The following is a 13,901-nucleotide window of genomic DNA, read 5'->3' as shown; positions in this document are numbered from 1 at the left end:
TATATATATATATATATATTAGAGATTCATGGGGAGAGAGAGAAGGGTTGCAAAGAGATTGGTAAGCTAAAGTGTATAAAGAGTAGTTACAATTTGTAATAATGAATGTACTAGTAAAAATAAAGAATTTTTTTAAAAAAATTTCTAGTTTTCCATGTTTTTTCTTCTTTGACCATTGGTTAAGATGATCTTGTTTAATTCCCACATATTTTGAATTTACAACTTTTTTGTCTTTCTGTCTATCTCTTTCTTAGTACCTAGTTATGAGTTAGGACATGTGGTATTTCTCTTTCTTTGTCTGGCTTATCAATCCTTGTAAATTTATTGATATTTGTTTTACATCTAAGTTAATGGCGCACTCTGGACAATATTCCACAAGCACCTGAGAGGAATGGATATTCTGCAGCTTTCGGATGGAGTTTTCTATAAATGTCTGTTAGATTTATTTTGTTTACACTGTTGTTCAAGACTTCTTATCTTTTTTATTTTCTGCATTATTATTTTATTCATTGTTCAAAGAAGAAAAAATTATAAAATAAATGCTATTTTTTATGATTACATAATTACCCTTGCCAATGCTCTTTTATTTTTTCATGTATATTTAAATTAGTTTTTAGTGTCCTTTTATTTCATCTTGAAGGACTTGCTTTAGTGTTTGGTGTAGGCAGATTTGCTACTGACAGATTTTCTGTCTTTTATTATTCTGAAAACATTTTAATTTTGTCATTTTGGAAGGACTATTTTGCTGGACACAGAAATCTTTCTTTACAATCATTTTCTTTTACCACTGTAAATATGTTATTCCACTGATTTATGAACTCCTAAATTTCTAATGCGAAATCAACTGTTAATATTATTGAAGGTAACTTGCACACGATAAGTTGCTTCTGCCTTGCTGCTTTAAAGATTCCTTCTTCATATTATGTATTTTGATTTTGACAGTTTGATTATGATGTGCCTGGGTGTTATTCTCTTTAAGTTTATCCCCTTTTACTTTTTGAGCTTTTTGGATGTAATGAAAAATTTTTAAATCAAATTTGGGAAGTTTTAGGTCATTATATCTTCAAATTGTATTTCTGTTGCTTGCTCTTTCTCGTTTTCTGAAACTTCCACATGTCTATATTGGTATGGTTAATTGTGTCCCACGTTACTGTGAGGCACTTCATTCTTTTTTATTGCTTTTCTTCAACTGGAGAATCTCATTGCACTACCTTCACATTCATAATTCATTCTTCTGCCTGGTAAAACCTGCTTTTGAGCCCCTTAGCAAATTTTTCACTTCAGTTATTGTAATTTTCAACTCTTCGATTTCTATATGGCTCTTTTAAAAAATCAAATATCTGCCTCTTTATTGATATTCGCTACTTGTAGAGACAACATTTTCAAGCTTTCCTTCAATATTTTATATATGGTTGCATTTAGTTATTTTAACATATGCAAAATGACTGACAATGTCTTTGTCTAGAAAGTACAATGTTGGAGTTTCATAAAGGGTATTTTTATTGATTTCTTCTATCCTGAAAAAAATCGTATTTTGAAAAAATGTTCCTTGAAAAAAATATTTCTTGTTTTTTGCATGTCTCATAATTTTTTTTAATTGAAAACTGTATATTTTAAGTAATATAAATGTGGCAACCTTAGAAATTGTAATTTATACTAATAAAACATTTAGATATAACTATAATAAAATATGTATAAGATCTGTGTGAATAAAACTACAAAACTCTGATAGAATAAATCAAAGAAAATGTAAATAAATGGAGAAATATTTCATGTACATGGATAGGAAAAGTCAATATTATTAAGGTGTTATTCAACCCAACTTGATCTATACATTTAACACAATCCCAATCAAAATCACAGCCACAGCCAGTTATTCTGTGGGTATTTATAAACACATCCTAAAGTTTATATAGAAAAGCAAAAGATCCAGAATAGCCAAGAAAATACTGAAGGATAAGACACTACTCAACTTAAATATTTGCTCTAAAGCTACAGTAATGAGGACAGTCTAGTGTAAGCAAAAGAGTAGACAAATTAGATTAATGAAAAAGAATAAAGAGCCCAGAAATAGATTCACACAAATGTAGTGAATTGATCTTTTACAAAGGAGCAAAGTCAATTAAATGGGAAAATGATAACATTTCCAACAAATGGTGCTGGAGGAACTGCATATTCACATGCAAAAAAAAAAAAATGAGTCTAGACACAGACCTTACAACTTTCATAAAAATTAACTTTAAAAGGGTCATGTATAAACATAAAATGCAAAACTTTAAAAAAAACTCTTGGATAACATAGGAGAAAATCTAGGTGACCTTCAGTTTGGTGATAACTTCTTAGATGAAGCGCCAAAAGTACAGTGTATGAAAGAAAAATATGATAACTTGGACTCCATAAATATTAAAAACTTCTTTTCAACAAATGACACTGTTCAGAGAATGAAACAACAAGCATAAGACTAAAAAATCTGTTTGCAAAACACATATCTAATAAGGGACTGTTACACAAGATATAAAATGAACTCTTAGAGCTTAAAAGTAAGAAAATGAACAACCCAATTTAAAAATGGATAAAATATTTGTTTATCTCATGAAACAGGATATACACATTGCTAATAATCATATGAAAAGTTGTTCAATATTTTATATCAGTAAGGAATCGAAAATTAAAACAACAAGGTACCACCTCACTCCTTTTAGAATGGCCAAACCCCCAAATACTGAGAACAGCAAATTCTGGTGAGGATGGCGAGCAAGAGGAACTCTTACTCATTGCTGGTAGGAGTGTAAATAGTATAGCCACTTTGGAAGACAGTTTGGCAGTGTATTAGTCAGGGCTCTCCTGAGAAACTGAACAAATAGTATGTGTAAATATAAAGAAATAAATTCTTTATAATGAATTGACTCACATGATTATGGAGGTTGACAAATCCCAATATCTATAGTCAGCAAGCTGGAGACCCAGAAGAGCCAATGGTGTAGATCCAGTAGAAGGGCTTATAGTTTTGAGACTCAGGAAGAGCCTATGTTTCAGTTCCAGCCTGAAAGCAGAAAAAAACTGATGTCTAAGCTCAAAGACAACCAGGCAGGAGAACTCCCTCTTGTATTAGTCCACTCAAGCTGCTATAACAAAAATACCATAAGCTAGGTGGTTTAAAATAAACAAATAGTTATTTCTCAGAGTTCTAGAGGCTGCGATGTCCAAGATCAAGGTGCTGGCAGATTCTGTGTCTGGTCAGGGGCCAATCCTTACAGGTGGTCACTTCTTGCTGTGTTTTCATGTGGTAAAAGGGGAAGGCTAGCTTCTTCAGTCCTCCATTCATGAGGGCTCCACTCTCATGATTTAATCACTGTCCAAAGGCCCCACCTCTTAAAACCATCATCTTTGGGGTTAGTATTTCAATGTATAAATTTGGGAGGCACACAAACATTCTGACCATAGCACCTCTTATTCACCCTTTTTATTCTATTCAAGCATTGAACTGATAAGACCCACCCACATTGGGGAGGGCAATCTGCTTTATTCAATCTACCATTTCAAATGTTAATATCATACAAAAACACTCTTACAGTCACACAAACATTTGTTTGATCAAATATCTGGACAACCCATAGCCCTGTGAAGTTGACATATAAAATGAACCATCATGGGAAGTTTCTCACAAAGATAATCATACTCTTATCATATGATTCAGCAATTGTGTTCCTCTGTATTTTCACAAATGAACTGAAAACAAGTCCACATAACAACTTGCACACAAATGTTTACAGCAGCTTCTTTTATAATTGCCAAAACTTGGAAGCAACCAAGATGCTCTTTAATAGATGAATGAATAAACAAACTATGGTGTATTCATACAGTGGAATATTGTTCAGTGATAAAGATAAATGAGCTATCAAGCCAGGAAAAGACATCAAGAAACTTTAAACCCATATCATTAAGGGAAAAACTCAATCTGAAACAACGTGATATTCTGGAAAAGGCAAAATTACGGTAGTAAAAAGATCCATGATTTCCAAAGGTTCTGGGTGTATAGGTGGAACACACGGGTTTTTAGGTCAGTGAAACTATTATTCTATATGATACTATTTTGATAGATACATGTTATTATACATTTGTCAAATCCCATACCATATACAAGACCAAGGGTGAGCCCCAATGTAAACAATGGACTGTTAGTTAAAAATAATATATCACTATTGGCTCAATTGTAACAAATGAACCACACTAATGAAATATATTTAAAATAGGGAAAATTGTTGGAGAGGAGCTAAGAGAGCAGATGGAATGCTTACTCAATTTTTTTAAATAAATCTAAACCTACTCAAACAAAATAAATTCTATTAACTAAAAAAACAAACAAACAAACAAAAAGAATGAGTACATTTTTCCCATATTTCTATCAGCTTATTTTTTTGTTCCCAATCTACTGTTCGGTCATGATAACTTACCTCTTTGCCTACCTTCAATGAAGGGAATAAATATTCTTTGAATTGTGCTCTCCAACTCAGATAAAGACAGCCTTGGAAGTTGGGTCTTCCAGGGGACCACCAGATATTTCAAGTAATTATAATTCTCCAGGAATGAGGCTTTAATGCAATTCCAACCCTGTTCTCCCTCCTTCAGTGACTACCACGCTACTGTTTTTACCATGATTGTAGGCTTTTTGTCTTCATGGCCACCATGGAGCTGGATAGAGGACAAAGAAAATAAGGCAAGTTAAAAGACCACATAGGCTGCTATTCTTACCGAGATTATATATTTTTTCTTTAATAAATGTATCCCAGAATGCTTCATGCCCTTGGTTAATTTATAGTGTTCTAAAAAAGTTCATTCTAGTATTTTTGCTAGTTTTCTCCGTGCTTTTATGGAAGAGAGAATTTTGGAAAGTCCTTACTCTGATATTTTCACAGATGTCACCTCCTAAAGTGCCTTTTAAATCCTAAAAGAATACAAAATAAATTATCACTAGAATTTTAGAAATATTTTTGGTTAATGAATTATCAATTTCAAATATCTAATTAATAGGAAAAATAATAGTTATTAATCATGACTCCAAAGTAGTTTTCTAAGCCTTAAAGTTTAAGTTTTCCTGGTACTGTTGCATGTGTGAATTATCAATCACTAGATTGTCTAACACTTTTCTGAATTGTAGCCAGTTGATAAAAGACTTATGGAGCCAGATGAGGACCAATATCATTTTTATTATTCAGGAGAAGAGTGTTGGAAGATATCTTTAGGCCTGAGGTTAAGTGGGGTTCCTCACACCTATGAAGAGTTTGCAGAGCAGTGGCATGAAAGATTATTACTCACCTGACAAATTCAGTTGCCAAGAGAATGAAAAGGAAATAGGGCAGGAAAGTAAAGACAGAATACATTGCCTTTTGATAGAGAGATCCTGTTTCCTGGGCAGTATGGCCCAATTCATATCTCTGTCCCGAATTACAGAAGTTTCTCCTTTTACCATAGGGAGGAGTAAGTGAGGGAGAGAGAAGGACTGAAAATTTTCACTCTCAATACTGGTCTTTGGTGTAGAATAAAGCAAAAGTTCCATCCTCTCTGAAATTTTTAGGGAAAGGCAGTAAATGTCCCTCCCCAACTCTTACGTTTATGTGATAATGATAGTGATCAAGGTAATAAGGTGATCACTATCTTAATAAATAGTGATCAAGGTAAATTATACTATTAAAAGTACTGGAAAGTCAGAAAACCAGACCATTGCAATGAACAGGTTATGCCAGTTGAAAACAAAAAAAACCTGGAGTTTTTGCCACAACACCGTCACTTTCCTAATTATTCCATATCAGTTTTATGAGTCTTAGGAAACCGATTAAATTAGACTTTTTACACTTGTTCATTGTTTGATTCACTCAATTATTTATTGAGTGACTACTATTTACCAGGCTCTATATTATGTTCTGGAATATAAGGAAAATAAGCAAAAGACAATCCTTAACTTCAAAATATTTACGGTACACTTCATAATACAAGAGGAAATGGAATAGCGTTCAACTACTTAAGGAATTGTTCTTCCTTCTCAATGACTACTGAGAACTACTCAAATATTGGTTTTATAGGCACAAAGTTACTGACAGCCCCATTCTTGCAGAAGAGTTGGAGAGCTAAGAGTTGAAATGCTTAGTCTTTAAAAATTCAAAGTCGTTTCTTTTTTGAAAATGGAAACGTTGAAATTGAACATATGGCAACTTAAATGATTAACTTGTGTCTAATTTCCCTCTTTATTACAAGTTAAGTAGAGTATTTTTTTTCACTTTCTGCTGGGAGATGATAATACTGTTAGGGAGCTGCCATTTTCCAGATTCTGCGTCTATTAGTTTCTGCCCAAATTGAAAGGGACTTCTCCACTCTCACTTTCTGTTTGCCAGCTTTTTGGATCTAGAGACTTTTAAAATGCTAAATTATGTATGTATGCCAAGATATTTTCCTCTATGGGGTTGAAAGGAAAGCTCTAGAAACAATATCAAAGTAAAAATAAATAGACAAACAAGTAGAGTTGGGAGTGGGTATGTGTATGGGGGTGGGAAGTGTGATGGTAGGAAGAATTCACATTCAGGAAGCCATGCTAAAATTCACATTCAATGGCTTTGTTTTCTAAAATAATAAATCTGCTGTGGCTGCGTTTCCTGTTTCTGACTGATAATAACTAGGGTAAAAAAACATTTTGGATGAGATTAATTTTCAATTTAACTTTATTGGCACCATTCCTTGACAGGGAAAGGATTCTTCAGATAAACATACACACCTGTGACAAAACAATAGATGCTGATTAATAACTAAATAAACAGACCCAAATTTATATTGGTTCCAGGAAGGCGATTGTCCATGAACTACTTGGTTCCAACAAAAGGTCTTTGATATTTACCTGCCATTCTTTACAGTGAAAGAGAGAGGAAGAATTCTTCCTGATTGAAATGGAATATATGTGTGTGGTGTGAATGCTGGATATGAAAGAAGATTAAATGGAATTTATAAAAAATAGAATAATAAAGACATTGGCTTCAGGAAACAATCTGCACCAAAAACAAAGTGTGAATAGCAAAAGCAGAGGCAGAAATATTTTGTGAAATAAAGCATTTCCTGGTAGCCTAGAAAAAAATGTGTCAACTTTGCCACTGACTCACTAATATTAATGCTCTTCACTCCCTATTCCATATAGTGGATATAATTTATTCTTACCCAACTTATATCGATGCCTCTTTTAGTAACAGCAGGCTAATTATGTAATGTCTACTTGAATTACTGGAAAGGAAACCATCTTTCCGTGAATCTCCTGAGCTAATACAATTTAAGTTGGGAGATGCCGAGAGCCATCTTGTCATTTAGTGGAAAGAGTCAGGCTGAGAGTGATGCTAACACAGAGGACAGGACAGCTTTAAGAAAAGAGAGAAATTTATCATGACACTGTTTGAGAACCTGGATCTAGCATTTCCTGAAGTGAGAGATTCCTGGACTTTGCTGCTGCAGAACCATATCAATCACTTAGAACTGAAAAATTTCCAATAACTATGGCTTCCTTATTCTTCACTTATCCTGGATTTTCACCATGTCTGGTGCCAGCAAAAACTCAGCAGTCCAGCTCCAAAAGCTCTGAGTATATGGTCAAGTCCAAAACTTTAAGAATACACATACATATGTATTACCTTCTCAAGAAATCAATTGGCCAAAATCTGAGTATGAACTAACTATTGCTAAAATTGTGAAGAGGATAATATGCATCCTAGTGTATATTTGCATCTTAATCTTAATGTTTTACCATAAATTATTTAATATGTTAATTTAAAAAAACACTAGAAATTACTCCTGAGTGGAAAGTAGGCTTAGAAGAATGGATTTCACTTATTGCATTGGAACGTCTAAAATTCTAACTACTCTTGTAGCTATGTGATCACCTACATCAGATATTAGGTTACACCTTTTTCAGCCCTTAGTGATTCTCCCTATCTACGAGCTAAGGAAATGCCCCCAGAAGATATGCTCATGGAAGCTCTTACAAGAATAATTCTTAACCCTGACTGCAAACCAAAATCATCTGTGGTGCTTTTTAAAATACAGATTTCTGAAACCCACTCCTAGAATTTCAATACATCAGAGGTAGGAACTAAGCAACTACCTTTAAACAATCTTCTCAGAAAACACTGCTGTCCACCTGTTGAAAATTACTGATAAAGAAAATGATACATCTAGTGGTGGAGAGAGTTCTAAGAGGCTTTACAATTTAAAAAAGACAGAGAGAAAAAGAGGCGTGCAATGGTACATTCTCGGCACTCTGACATTTCCTTCTACCTTCATTACACTTGTGCTTTTCTTAGCTAGTTGTAAATTAGAAATGAGTTAGTATGCTAAAGATATGGAAGGGTAACTGATTGATAATAACAAAGTTCCTCTCAGGGTATTTGTATATTAACACCGAATACTCCCTCAAAAGTAATGATTCTAATGTCAAACTTTTAGCATTGAAAGAATAAGTGGACTTTTAGGCCCTTGCTAGGTCCTTCAAAACTATTCCATAAAGCAAGTCCTTTCCTCCATATTTTTTCATTCTATAATTACGTAAACATTATTTTTTTTTCATATCTTAAGTGAGGTTTTCTATGGCATGTAGATATAGATTTGACACTTAAACGACTGTTTTTTTTAAGTATAAAACAAGATGTGATGATTTTAAAAAGATACAAAGATCAAGAACAGAGGCAATTGCCTATTCTCAATACTCTAAATATTCTAAAGACCATTAAGAAATTTTCCAGACATTCTTTAACTTTGATTTTAATTGCATTGATTCAAGTGGCTTTCCTTATAAAATAGTATCTGTTATGATGCTGTATATTTCTTAGTTGATATGCTCCCTGTTTGTTATTTTGAATGTATTGCATTTTCTTAGTTATTTATAAGGTAATATTTTAGATGACTTATTAAGATGACTCATAATATCAGATACTTTTTAAGAATAGGATGAAATTTTACAAATTACAGTATCATAATGTTGTTTTTGTTACTTATTTAGTAGGTCAAATCTTAAAAAAAAAAACCTTGATTTTCAAAAATTCCCTAAAACCCTTTTTAATTTTATACTTTTCTTGTATAAAGGAGTATTTTTGAACAAAATATCTGACATAATTTTATCTTAGGTTTGAGCATTATGGCATATATGGTTTATGCCAAGGGCCAGCAAACTTAAGGTTATGGGCCAAATATGGCCTTCCGCTTGTTTTTGTTTGTAAAGTTTTATTGGAACAGAACCATACTCATTCCTTTACACATAGTCTATGGCTCCTTTCATCTTCCAGTAGCAAAGTTGAATAGTTGTGACAGAAAACTTATTGCGTGCAAAGCCTAAAATATTTACTCTCTGGCCCTTTGCAGAATAAGTTTGCTGATTGACCCTGCTCCAAATAATTACAAAGTAATCGAGCTATTTATACGGAAAATTTATTTGAGAAAAGTTAAATTAGAGTGCTGAATGAATAGCTGCATATTGTTATTATCATCCAAACATTTAATAAACATTCTATTCCATTTGTCTCTGTAAAAGTGTTAAGTCTTCCCACACATATTGAGTGTATATTCAAATGAAGCCTGCAACCACTTATTTCTAGCTGGATATTGGTATTTTGACATTCATAGCATGATAAATATTCTCCAGATCCTAGGCTAAGTCTCTTACCTGCATGATATTATATGCATTTAATCTTTGTTAAAAACTGCACAAACGAACTAAAGTTCGATTATTGTTTCCTGTTGTTATGAAGAAACCATAGAGATCAGGAGCCCAATTCCCAAACCACTTAATCATTAAGTAGTAGATCTGGAATTTGACTACAGTCCCATCTAGCTTCAGAGACAGAGCGCTCAACCAGTGTAACTACATTAAATTTAAGGTTCATTAACTTAATGAGAAGCCTTCTTTGTAAGGGTTCTTTAATATATTTGACTACTTCCATTAAAGGGTTTCCAGGCTTGAGGTATAACACCAGGTGTTTTTCACTAAAGGATAGCAGGGCCAAAGTTCTCACTGTTTTTTTTGTGATTAGGATAAGTCAGACAGAATCATAGTTTGAGGGATAACCAAAACACATCTGTTTTTGATTATTCTCCATCAGATTAGGAGTTGTTTCCCTCAGTTCTATAACAAGTTTAATCAGAACTTACAATTACAGGAATGCATTTGTTCGTCCATTAAACCAATATTTATTGAGAGCTTAATATGTGTCAGACACTCTTCTAAACACTGAAGATATAGCAGAGAAAAAAGCATTCAATATTTCTTCTCTAATGTAGTTTGTTCTCTAGAGAGGATATATAAACAATAAATAAGATAAATAAGTAAAACTTATGCTGATAAAGTGCTAAGGAAAAAAATTAAGGAAGGGGGCAGTGTGTGTGTGTGTGTGTGTGTAAAGGGTGAAATTTTTTTTATTTTTTTAAATTTTTTTTTATCATTACATAATGTAAACATTTTTGTGGCCCTTTACCATTTCTCCCTAACCCCCTCTCCCCCTTCCCTTTTCCCACCTTCAGTAGCCTCAATTCCATTCTCTCCTTTTGAAAGTTCAAGAAATTGTTATGATTATTGTATCTTTCTTTCATTTTTTTTGTGACCAGTAAGGGAATCATAACCCTTGGCTTGATGTCATCCGCACCACGCTCAGCCAGTGAGCGCACCAGCCATCCCTATATAGGATCCGAACCTGCGGCCTCGGCGCTCCCAGCACCACTGCGCTCCCAGTGCCAAACTCTCCCGAGTGAGCCATGGGTTCGGCCCTGTATCTTTCTTTCTTTCTTTTTATTTGTTTACTTTTCCAGCTCCCACTTATGAATGAGAACATGTGGTATTTCTCTTATTGTACATGGCTTATTTAACTTAGGAGAATTTTCTCTAAGTTCATCCATGTTGCTACGAATGTCAATACTATTCTGCCATAAAAAAGAGGATGGGGCTGGCCCAGTGGCGCACTCGGTAGAGTGCGGCGCTTGGGAGTGTGGTGGCACTCCCGCCGAGGGTTCAGATCCCATATAGAGACCGGTCCACTCACTGGTTGAGCATGGTGCGGGCGCGACACCGAGGGTTGTGATCCCGTTGCCAGTCAAGGTACGGGTGTGACACCGAGGGTCGCAATCCCGTTACCGGTCACGAAAAAAGACAAAAAAGGAAAAAAAAAATAAAAAAAGAGGATGACATTTTATATAGGGTGATGTAATAGACACTATCAGTTCCCAACCCATATGCCCTCAGGTCTTATCATTTCATGCACTCTAGCTTGATTTCCAACTATAATCATCTGCATCTCAGTGTCAAACAAATTAACTTTCCCACAAACACAAAGCATCCCCACACTCTCTTTAGTGGGATGAACTCTGTGTGCATGTTCTATACTGGCTCTCAGAGTTCTCCAGAGAGATTAAGATCCAGTTGCCCATTGTAGTAAGTTGCTTGATAATTTTAACATTTACACATATATATTTGTGAGGTGCAGTCTTGTTCAAATACATTCATATACTGCACAATGATTCACTTAGGGTAGATAGCAGATAGCATAGTTTTGTGCCCATTAGTCCACACTTCAGCACTCACCTCCTGCCTTCCCTCCCCTCCCAGCCTTTATTTCTATGAGAACCACTTTTTTTCTTTTCTTTTACATTTTACATGTGAGTGAGATCATATAGTATTTGCTTCTCTGTACCTGGCTTATTTCGCTTAACATGATGATGTTTTGTTATATTTATACATTGTGAAGTGATCACCACAAACAGGCTAATATACATCACCTCACATATTTATAGTCTTTTGTCTGTGTGGTAAGAACATTTAAGATATACTCTTTTAGCAAATTTCAATTATGTAATACATTATTGTTAACTACAGTCACTTGCTATAGGTTAGATCTCCAGAATTTATTCACTTTGCATAATTACAACTTTGTACACTTTGACCAACATTTCTCCATTTCCACCAGCCCCTGGCAACCACCATTCTGCTTCCTGGTTCTATGAGTTTTTTAATTTATTTTCCCTCCCTTTCTTCTCTTTCATACACATATCTCATATTCTCCTTTTCTGTCTACCCCTAGCTAAGTATGCATGATATGGAAAAAGTGTTTTGTCAATTGAGCCTCTGGTAGGGGATGGGTAATGTTGGTTCAAATCTGGATTCAAGTAGAGCAAAAGTAATTCTGTGAAAACGAAACACTAACAACATGGTAAGGAGGAGAAAGGACTCATTACCATGCCTCTGAGAAGGATAATAATCATTTACATGATGATCATTTGTCTCAAGGCAATGGTATGAGAACCATAGGTGGTTTACCATTTTTTTGTCGGGTGAGGACAAGTTCATTCATTCCTCTACCCATTAACTATTTAGTGATTATTTACTTGTTGAGAGCTGTCCTGCTACAGGGAACAGCTTGGGAGCCTGAGGAGCTACACCCCTTTTTCATTCATGTGAGTGAACTTGCACTAGACATCTGTGGTCCGTGTCTTTCTTTTTTCACCAAATCCACACCACCTATTCAGGTCCAACGAATCCTGCGGAGCTGGTCTTTGGTATTTATTCAACAATACCTATGCATTCTATTTTAGATTCTACATTTAAGTGAGATGTGCAGTATTTTTTGTTCTGTGTCTTGCATATTTTAGCATAATGTCTTCCAGGCTCATCCATATTGTTTCAAATGACAGCACATCCTTTTTTCAGGATGAATAATATTCCACTTATAAATAACATTCTACTCATGAATAATATTTTATTCCATTGATGAAAATATTCTACATTTTCTTAATCCATTCATCCACTGACAGACATTTAAGTTGTTTCTGTATCTCGGCTATTGTAAATAATGCTGTAATGAGTGTGGTATCTGATAAGGGGTTAATATTCAAAACATATAACTAGATTAAAAAATGGGCAAAGGCCTTGATAGACATTTTTCTAAACAAGATATATAAATGGCCAAGGTACTTAAATTTATTAATCATCAGGGATATGTAAATCAAAACCACTATATTACCTCACATCTGTTAGAATGGATATTATCAAAAAAAAAAAAAGAAAAGAAAGAAAGCAAAGCAAATTGTTGGTGACGATGTGAAAAAAAGGAACTCTTGTACATTGTTGGTGGGAATGTAAATTGGTACAGGTATTATGGAAAATAGTATGGAGGTTCCTCAAAAAACTAATAGAACTACAATATGATCCAGCACGTCTAACTCTGGGCATATATCCAGATGAAATTAAATCAGTATGTTGAAGAGATATCTGCACTCCCATGTTCATCACAGCATTATTTCAAAATGTGTTTAACTTTTAACCCAGCATATCTAGTTCCAGGGATTTATCAAATGTAAATAATATGTATATGACCAAATGTTCTACATTCTCATTAGTAATGAGCAGGGATAACAAAAACCGCATTTGAACAATGGATGTTAGACTTTTTTCTAAGATTTTCAAAACTTAAGGAAGAAAATTATTTCAAAATTCAGTTGCAATTCACATTTCTATTATAACTAAGAGGGCTGAACTTTAAAAAACTTTTTGGCCATTCATTTATCTTTTGCTCTTTCTGTAGTCATATCTCATACATTTTCTATTTGGGTTATTAACTTTTATTAAATTTTTATGAATTTCTAAGAGCTATTTGTATACTAAAATTATTAGGCTTTATTTATATATGCCACAGGTATTAGATCCAGATTTTAAATTGCCTTTTGTATTTGTGCAAGTACTGTTTACCTTTTTTACATACCAGATCTATTGATCTATTACTTTGTTTTGACTTTAGTATTGTATTCAGAATGATCGACATTAACTAGGATTATATAAAGTGAGATGTGCGCTTGTATATGTGTGTTTCTAGTAATTTTATTATTTCATCTTT

The sequence above is a fragment of the Galeopterus variegatus genome, unplaced genomic scaffold, assembly GCF_000696425.1.
Source record: "Galeopterus variegatus unplaced genomic scaffold, G_variegatus-3.0.2 Scaffold3277, whole genome shotgun sequence".
NCBI lineage: Eukaryota > Metazoa > Chordata > Mammalia > Dermoptera > Cynocephalidae > Galeopterus > Galeopterus variegatus.
The sequence above is the reverse complement of the archived record's forward strand: the minus strand, read 5'-3'. Positions refer to the sequence as shown.